This window comes from Nuphar pumila, chromosome 6 (assembly GCF_984573655.1).
Source record: "Nuphar pumila chromosome 6, dmNupPumi1.hap1.1, whole genome shotgun sequence".
In the NCBI taxonomy this organism is placed as follows: Eukaryota; Viridiplantae; Streptophyta; class Magnoliopsida; order Nymphaeales; family Nymphaeaceae; genus Nuphar; species Nuphar pumila.
Window position 1 is genome coordinate 94198301 of NC_143254.1, and position 10145 is coordinate 94208445.

Consider the following 10145-nt stretch of genomic DNA (forward strand, 5'->3'; position numbering starts at 1 on the left):
CTTTTGAATCCCTTTTGGTTTTAAATATCCATTTGCAACCAATGGGTTTCACACATCCGAGCAATGGGACAAGATTCCACACGTCAATGTCCCTGCTGAATTTAATCTTATCATGCATTGCTTCAATTCACTTTTGAGAGTTAGAACTTTGTGTAGCTTAATGAAAGTTTATTAGATCATCTTTTTTTAGGCCAGTATCACCCTTATGTTCTTGTAGAAAGACAATATAATCATCTGAAATTGTCCTTCTTATCTATCTAGTGAATTTTCTTAATGGCATTGGTTCTTGAGGTGTTTATTAAAGTTGTTGAGTTTGAACTCTAGAAGTAAAAGCTTGATTTTGAATAGAGAGATCTAAAGCATTGACTTGATCCAAATTTGTGAGAACAATATCAGGAATGAAAATCTGATTATTGTCATCCACAACTATAAGAAGAGAAAAAGACTCTTCTTTAAAAGTAATGTCTTTTACTTTATCAACCCCCCCCCCAAACTCAGTACCCTCAAAGAAACAAGTGTTTTTCGTTTCAAAAAATGACTTATTCACAGAGTCATAAAACTTATAGCCCATATATCTTTCAGAATACCTAACAAAATAGTGGCTAACCATTCTAAAATTCAGTTTCTTTTCATATGTTCTGTAGGGCCTAGTCTCATCTGGACATCCCCAAATATGAAAATGTTTCGTACTAGGCTTTTGGCCTATCCACAATTCATATGGGGTCTTGGTTATTGTTGTAGAGGGTACCCTATTTAAAACATAGGCTATAATCTTTAATGATTCTCCCCAGAGGGACTCAGGTAAATTAGAACGAGAAATCATACTCCTTACAATATCCTTAAGAGTGATGTTTCATCTCTCAGCAATATCATTCATGTTAGAGTGTCTGATATGATATACTGAGGGACAATCACATATTCCTCTAAAAATTTCGCAAAGGGCACTGAACGTTGTTCACCTGATCCATTATATACCATAGTACTCACCACCATGGTCAGATCTGACGACCTTAATTCTTTTGCCAAGTTAGTTTTCAACTTTGGCCTTAAATTATTTAAACACATCCAGAAATTAAGACTTTTCATGAATTAAATATAGGTATCAATAACGAGAATAGTCATCTATGAATATAATAAAATATTATTGATCATTCCAAGAAGCCGTAAGGAAGGGCCCATAAATATTTATATGAATTAGTTTAAAGATGTTTGTTCTCCTTTCTACACCTAATTTCCTTATATTTGTTCGCTTTTCTTTTATACACTCAACACAAATCTGAAGGTCAGTAAAATCAAGAGAACCAAGAATCTCACTCGACACAAGTATTTCAATTCTTTGTTTAAAAATATGACCTAAGCGCTTTTGTTATAATAAAGCAGAATTATCATTTGTTAATTTTTGTTTTGTACCACGAAACTTAAATGCAAGGTTTCATTAAATGAAGCAATAGTATCAAATAAATAAAGGTTATCAACTGTAGATAAAGAATCGGTCCCAATAAGATTTGAGTCAAAAAATAATTTAAACTGATTATTTTCAAATAAATAAGAATAATTGTATTTGTCTAAAATAGAAATAGAAAGCAAATTTCACCTAAAAGAAGGCACAATAAATGTTTTAAATAATTTTCAATCTTTAATAGCAACCTAAATGTCCCTATTGCTTCAACTTCAACTATTTTTTTATCGCTCACATAAATGAATCTTTCCGCATCAATTGGTGGTCGGCAACTCTGCATAGACACACTTATGTGAGTGATAGCAATAGAATTCATCCACCAAGTGTGTTCGAGCACAGAAGTTAAATTAATTTCAAAACAAACCAAAGTAAAGAGCATACATTTTTTTTCACACCAGGCATGATATTTGGTACAGTCCTTCTTCATGTGACCCTTCCCTTTGCAAAAGAAACAACTAGACTTTGAGTCCTAATGTCTTTTTTGTTTCTTCTGCGATTGAGGGTCAACTGCATCTTCCATAGTCTTTTTTTTTCTTAAACCTGTCTTTAGAGGTTACTGCTATATGAGCACTCTCTATCTTTTCTTGCTTCATCCTATCATGTTCTTGCATGCAGTGTAAAATGAGCTCATTAAGAGTTTATTTTTCCTTCTGGCAGTTATAATTGACCTTAAACTAACTATATTGTATAGGAAGGGATATCAAAACTAAGTGGATGAATAAGTCCTCAAACAATTCTAACTTTAGTACCTTGAGTTTTGAAGCAAGATGGGGCATCTTTATGATGTACTCCCAAATATTTTCTTTGCCCTTATACCTCATTGAGACAAGACTCAAAAGAAGAGTATTTGTTTTAGCCTTTTCGTTTTTCGCAAAATGCTTTTCAATTTCTTTAAGAAAACGTTTGACATTTACCTCTTCAGACATGGTGCCCCTGAAGAATTTAGGAATTGCACGTTTCATGATCATAAGACTCATGTGATTAGATCAATCCCACCGCTCAAAGTTCTTTTTATCCTCAGTGGAACTCTTATCCATAAGAGCAGGGGGTTGATCTTCTCATAGTGCAATATCCAAATTCATGTATCCAAAAACAATTACAATGTTCTCTTTTATAGTTCTTAAAATTGAAATTGCTCAAAATAAGAATAAAATTAATGTTTACAGATATCATAGAAGAAGAGACATTAACTGAATAAAGAACAAACAAGCTCACAATTAACATACATTTTCATATGCATTAACACAAAGTAACATATTTAAAAAGTGGTGAACTCCATCACAAGATACCCAGCAGAATATTGACACTTAGTCTTTAGAAAGAAGTGTCAACTTGTAAGTGGTACTCTCAAAATAGTAATCAAACATAGATAATTAGTCTTGTCAAACAACGAGTCTTCCTTTGGACCGACTCCTAATTCACATGAAAAACCGTACAGTTGTCACATATTTATTACTGAAAGTATATATTTGATTTTGGTCGAATAGTAATCTTCTTTTGGGCCGATCATTATTCACATAAATCGTAAACATATAACCATCACAATAATCCAAAACAAACCAATCTACAGAACTAAGGTTACTTTGGTAACATATTGATTCAATCAGTCGAGTTTGGAATATTGGACCCAAAAAAATTCAAATAATACCAACATTCAAATATGTTAATACATGCATATGAAACATAAATAAAGCATAATCAATATTGTGCATGAGTCGAAAAGTAACCGAAAATAGGCCCACCAAAGTGACCCATAATGTGCTCCAAAATAGCCTTACAATAAACTCCTTAATTTAAATTTTTTTTTATATAAGGCACAAACATGGGTTCGGACAAACCCGGATACAGGCTTGCACTACCAGGTCGAGTCCAACCAGACCCGACATGCATAACGGTGCAGCTTGACCCAGTTCAGTGCCCTAAAACCAAATGGGGACTGAATCGGTCAACCGCCCCATAGCCGAATGGGACTTGAACTAGTTCGGCCCAACTAGTAACCGAACTTGGTTCTGGTCACCTGAAGGGGCATGTACTCAATAATATACAGGATTGAACTGGTCTTGTGAACCGATGCTAAATCGCCGCTAGCCCGACTGAGCTGGCTGAAGAGGGCACCGAATCGGCCCTGGCCCGGCTGAGCCGGTTGGAAAGAAGCCAAATTGGCTCAGCCGACAAGCAAATCGCCTGGCCAAGCTGAGTCGGCTAACAGGCACCTAACTTGCCTGAAGGTCATTTCGTCTGGCCTGACTCGTCTACCTCATCCCAGGTTGCTAATGAAAAGATTATGCAATACTTTGCAGAACACTCGATAGTCGCACTTCATCGTGAGTCGAGTGGTGTTACTTTATGGATTGATTTGAAACTGATACAAAATGTTGTTTACAAAAGATAAGATCACAAACAGATTATACGATGGTAAACTGAGACTCTCTCAACCAACAGATTACACGGTTGTAACTGAGAATCCCTCAACCAATTGCAAAGATAATAACAAGAATGAATTACCATAGAGGATTTTACCGCCTTTTTAACCTTTATCTTTAACACCCTCCGACAAGCTCAGTGTGGTCTGCCTAACGTTGAGCTTGTGTCGACAAGAGAGAAACTTGTCTCTTGATAACGCTTTTGTTAGACCATCGACAACTTGATCCTCTGAGCTAATGAATTGAATCTGAATATCACCTTTATGAACATGATCTCGAACAAAGTGAAAATCAATTTCCACATGTTTTGTGTGAGCATGAAATGCAGAATTTGTTGATAGATAAATGGCTTCAATATTGTCACACCAGAGCATAGGGGACCTACTTATTGAACAACCAAGCTCTTTCAACAACATTTTTAGCCATAATAATTCAGAGGTCGCACCCGCTAGAGCTTTGCATTCAACTTCTGTTTTGGATCTTGCCACCATCCGTTGTTTGCATGAAGACCATGATATAAGAGATGAACCAAGATAGGTAACAAAGGAACTTGTGGATTTGCGATCATCAAGACATTCGGCCCAATCTGCATCGGCATAGGCATAGAGACCAAATGAGGAGGAAGGTTGAATGGAAAGCCCCAGAGATAAAGTACCTTTGACATATCGTAAGATCCTTTTGACAGTACTCCAATGTGTGGCAGTGGGCTGATGCATGTACTGGCATACCTTATTTACAGCATACTTAAGGTCCGGACGAGTGAGAGTATGGTACTGGAGGGCCCCAACAGTACTTCGATATAAGGTAATGTCCTCAAACTGAGAGGAGCCTTGTTGTGATAGCTTGGAAGAAGAACTCATCGGGGTCGGATAAGGCTTGGCATCAGTCAAGGAGACATGTTCTAGCAGAGACAGGGTATATGAACGTTGAAATAAGATGAGCCTTTTCTCGCTTGGTAACACCTCGATGCCCAAGAAATAATGTGGTTGTCCAAGATCCTTGATGGAGAAGGGTGTCCCCAAGGCTTGAATGAGTTGATGAATGGCACGAGAAGAAGTGCTAGCGATAATAATGTCATCAACATAAACAAGGATAAGCAATCGAACAGGCCCTCGACAATATATAAACAGAGATGCATCTGATTGAGAGACTTCAAATCCTCGGGTTTGAAGATAACAACTCAGTCTATGATACCATGCCCGCGGTGCTTGCTTAAGACCATAGAGAGCTTTCTGAAGCTTGCACACATATTTGGGGTGAGCAAGATTCGTATAACCTTGAGGTTGATGCAGATAAACTGTTTCAGATAAGATGCCATTTAGAAACACATTATTGAAATCTAGTTGATGAAGATGCCATCCAAACTGAACGGCTAAGGTAAGTAGAACCCGGATTATAGTGGGTTTTATAACAGGACTGAATGTCTCTGAATAATCGATTTCAGTTTCTTGTTGATACCCTTGAGCTACCAATCGGGCCTTGTACCGAGCGATCGACCCATCCGCATTCCGTTTGATTTTATAGATCCATTTTGAGCCAATAACATTATACTCAGGTCAAGATGGGACTAACTTCCATGTTTGATTTTGTAGAAGTGCATTGTACTCAGCATCAATAGCGGTTCTCTAATGAGGATCGACCACAGTTTGTTTGTAAGTGAATGGTTTGGTTGGAGTTAAGACAGACGATGGGCATGATATTGGATAACGCATACTGCTAAAGGCTTTGGGCTTGAGAGATCCGGTCATAGACCGAGTTATCATGGAATAAACTCGACCATTTATGGAAATCAAAGCAGCTTGTTGTTCAGGTATAACATCAGGAGAAAAGGATGAGGGCGCTTCAGTTTGAGTTGTCAAGGGTGAAGTACTAATATGATATAGATCAGGGGTAACTGGTTCAGGCTGAGGAGATGACATCAACCTAGAAGGAGGGGAGCTGGAGGTCTCACTTGGTGAAAGATGACTGATAGAAGACTGTGGTAGTTCACTCGAATCCAGGTTTTATGGTTGAGGGTTGGAGGGACCAGAAGCAGACGGTAACGTATTGGAGGGACCAGAAGCAAACGGTAACGTATTCGGGTTAGGTAAGGCCAGGTTGAGGTTCCACTTTGTTGGATCTGCTAGACCATCCTCTGTAGAAGCACCAACTCTGGAATTTTTAATTTCATTAAAAATTACATGGTGAGAGACATAAAGCCGCTTGGAGCTTGGTTCAAAACAGAGGTATCCCTTGTGTCGAGTCCCATATCCTAAACATATACATGCATGAGTTTTTGGGTCAAACTTTGTAAAGTTCTATGGAGTCAATAGTGGGTAGCATGATGACCCAAACACCCTTAGATGTTGATAATCAGGAATAGTCTTGAAGAGAATTTCATAAGGTGTTTGGCGTCCGAGTACAAGGGTAGGGAGCTGATTAACAATGTAAGTGGCAGTTCGAAAAGCATCAATCCAAAATGCGTAGTGAAGATTAGCATCATGAATCATGCTTAGATCTGTCTCCACAATATGCCTATGTTTTCTCTCCACCAACCCATTTTGCTCAGGCGTGTGAGGACATGAGAACTGGTGTAATATTTCATGTGATGCCAAGAAGGATTCGAATTGACGTCCAGTGAACTCTCCCCCATTATCATATCGGAAGACCTTTATATTTTTCTCAAGTTGTTTTTCAACTATCGACTTGAACTTCACAAAGCATTCAAATACTTCAGATTTATTCTTCAATGGAAACAACCATGAAAATTGAGACATATCATCTACTAACAACAAATAATATTTAAAATCTTCATGAGAGATGATTGGGGTTGGACCCCAAACATCTGTGTCGATCAACTCTAGAATGTTAGAAGAACGAGTCACAACTGGATTGAACGATAACTTGTGAGCCTTTTCTGACAAACAATGTTCACACACCTTGTCTGTCGTCGACTTCTTTATTGAAATAAACTTTCTAGAATTCGGAAAATTATTTATTCTCTTGTTAGCGTGTCCCAACCTCTGATGCCATTCTTGGGCATAGCAGCTGAATTGCCCCTTTGCAGCAAGGAGACCGCATGCTTGAGCCTTAATTGGATAGAGACCCGCATTGGATTTCTGTCCCCAAAGTCAAATCTTCTTTGTCTGAAAGTCCTTAATAATAAATTCACGAGGAGAAAATTCAACAGTGCAATTATTATCCTCAGTAAACTGACCCATAGATAACAAATTTCTAGCTATATTAGGAACATGCATAGCTTGATTGAGATGAAACTTTGATTGATTTGTGTGTAAGGACAAGTCACCAATATTAGATATTGGAAGAATAGTACCATTTTCTATCATGAAGGAGTCTTTACCTTGGTAAGGGGTCTTGTTTGACATTTATGAGTCATATATTGTGATGTGATTCGAGGCTTCAGAGTCTGGATACCACTATTCATCTTTTTCTTGTTGCAAAGACATTGATGTAAAAGCTTTTAGAATATCATAGAAAGTTTTTGTTGTGTGTCCTTTTCGACCATAGTATTCGCATATTATTGGTTGTTTGGAATTTTGACTAGTGTGCTGATTTTGATTGTAGCTTCCACCTGTGTGGTTTATATTGTTGAAATTGAATCTTTCTCTTCCTTGACCTCGATAGAATCCACGCCCCCTACCTCTTCCATGATTTGCAATAAAGGCAACTTTACTGTACTCAGATTCACCCGTATTCGAGGTTTTTGGATGTAACATCAACACTCGGCGCTCCTAATTCAGAAGCAGATCATATAGATCTGCGAATGTAAGATACGATGTAGTTGTACCAGTTGTAACGGATGTTACAAAGCTTTCAAATTCTACTAGTAAGCCATTAAGCATAATAAGAACAAGGTCATCATCGTTTACAACATGACCTACTGTAGCTAGAGTATTGGGCAAGAAACTTGATTTTCTCTAGGTAACTTACCATATCCAAACTTTCCTTTTTGATGAAGTTCAAGTCTCGCTTCAACATCATGATCCACAAAGGAGACTGGGATCCATAAGCTTTCTCCAAGTCAGACCATGCTTCACGAGCAGTTTGAGCTCTCATGATCTGACCAAAAATAGAGTTGAATATCATTGCTTTGATCCAACTAAGTGCTAGTTGGTCTGCGCGTCTTCACGCCAAGAACTCAGGGTTGAGTTCCTTCTTTTCTCCATCTTTTGCCGTGATGAACTGAGTTGGGGCCTGTGTTGACCCATCAACATGGCCAAGCTGATCCTGAGACAGCATAACCAACTCCAGTTGACTCCTCCATAACAGGTAGTTGTCACGGTTCAGCCTCACAGACACAAGGCTTGCTACAACATTCTATTGTGTTGTGTGAGACGAGGATGCCATTGACATAATCTCCTTAAAGAATGGCTTTGATACCATGAAAAGAGTATGCAATACTCTGTAGAACACTTGATAGTCGCACTGCACCATGACTTGAGTGGTGTTACTTTATAGATTGATTTGAAACTGATACAAAATGTGGTTTACAAAAGATAAGATCACAAACAGATTATACGGTGGTAAACCGAGACTCTCTCAACCAAAAGATTACACGGTTGTAATCGAGAATCCCTCAACCAATTGCAAAGATAATAACAAGAATGAATTACCATAGAGGATTTTATCACTCTTTTAACCTTTATCTTTAATAGCCAAAACGGCCAAACAAGACAGCAGCGAACTAAACAGCTCCACCCGGGTCACCGGATTGGCCTGCATGTCGAACCGTCCTTGGTAGTTGGTAGCCTGAAACAAAGAGGCGGCCTTTTGATGCTGACCTGGGTTCTTCCGACGACGGTGACAAGGGTGAGTCGTAACCCTATCTCGCACCATTGTCAAACACGGTCAATCTTGTAAGGTCACTGGCAATGGCTTGGGGCAAGTCGTATGCCCTAGGTCACCGTTGATCACTGACTGGTCGGCCAAGACACAGTTCATTCGACGAACAGAATATGATAGACTCCGTCGGTCAGCTATCTGAATGGTGACCCATCTCCCTTTGGCCGACGATTCAAAAAGAAGGGGAAACCCACTTTCATTCGGCCATCAGAAAAGACATGCTCGCCTGTCGTACGACAGTTAGAGAAGGCAAGCGCCCGTTCAGAGAGTCTGAATGGATATTCACCCTTGTTGTCTGGTGATCATAATGGGCGATAAGTATTGGCCCTCATCATCCGGCGATCAGAATGGGTGATAATCCCTATCACTGTTCGGCCAGCAAAAAAAATCAAGGAAGGGCTGAACGGCCCTTCCGTTCGATTGGCAGAAAAAGGGGAAGGGTCTGACGACCCTTCTTGTCTGGCAACCTAAATAAGGGGCAAACCCATTTGTCGCGCGATAGTGATCTGGCGATCAAAAGAGGGAGGGCTGAATCAGCCCTCCTGCCCATCTGGAAACCCCTAAAGTGCCTTCCTTGTGTTCGGGCAAAACTGAATGGCGCGAAAAGGGTCGATCGGCCCTCCTCTGCCAACGCCTCGACGTTGATCTTGATAGATCATCACCGTAAGCATAAAAATGCAAGACATACAATAAAATCATATATTTCAATGATTTAACAAGAACATCAGCTTTGATACCAATTATTGAATTTAATAATTCACCGAAGACTAAAGAAGACCGTAACACATGTTCTTGCTAAATCATTGAAACAAAAACATAAACAAAACTTAATGCGAAAGCGTACCTGAATCCATAAGTGCTTCGATAGATTGTTGATGGGTATGATCTTTCAGAACCTGTATGCGTGGCCCTTTTTCTTTATCTAAACCTAATGAAAGAGGGATTGAATTCTCTTTCTGCTTATAAAGAGCCTAAAGAGAGGGTCATTATATAAGGTTTGGAGACCATAACCTAATGTGTTTAGGAGTTTGTCTTCAATTCAGATCATTATAGAATTGTAGACAAAGCAGGTCTCTCTATGTAGTGTACCATACCATATGAGATATCACATGACCCTACTGGATTAGATCACATAGAGTGGGCCTGAACCTAAGACAATTTTACATTGTGTGGTTCAACGTATGTAGGCCCACACGATTTTCTAACAATTAGCACCTATTAACTCAAAATTTCATGTTCTTAAAATGTGAACTAAATCATGTTTTAAGCTAAGGCTGTTGTGTGAGAAATATGGACAATAATGTGCAATTATTGTGATTTTAATATAATTTTCAAAATATCACATGTTTTAAAACATCATGGTAGCAATTAACGGTTATCTCTTTCCAAAACAAACTTACAGTTAATTACCTATTTTTTTT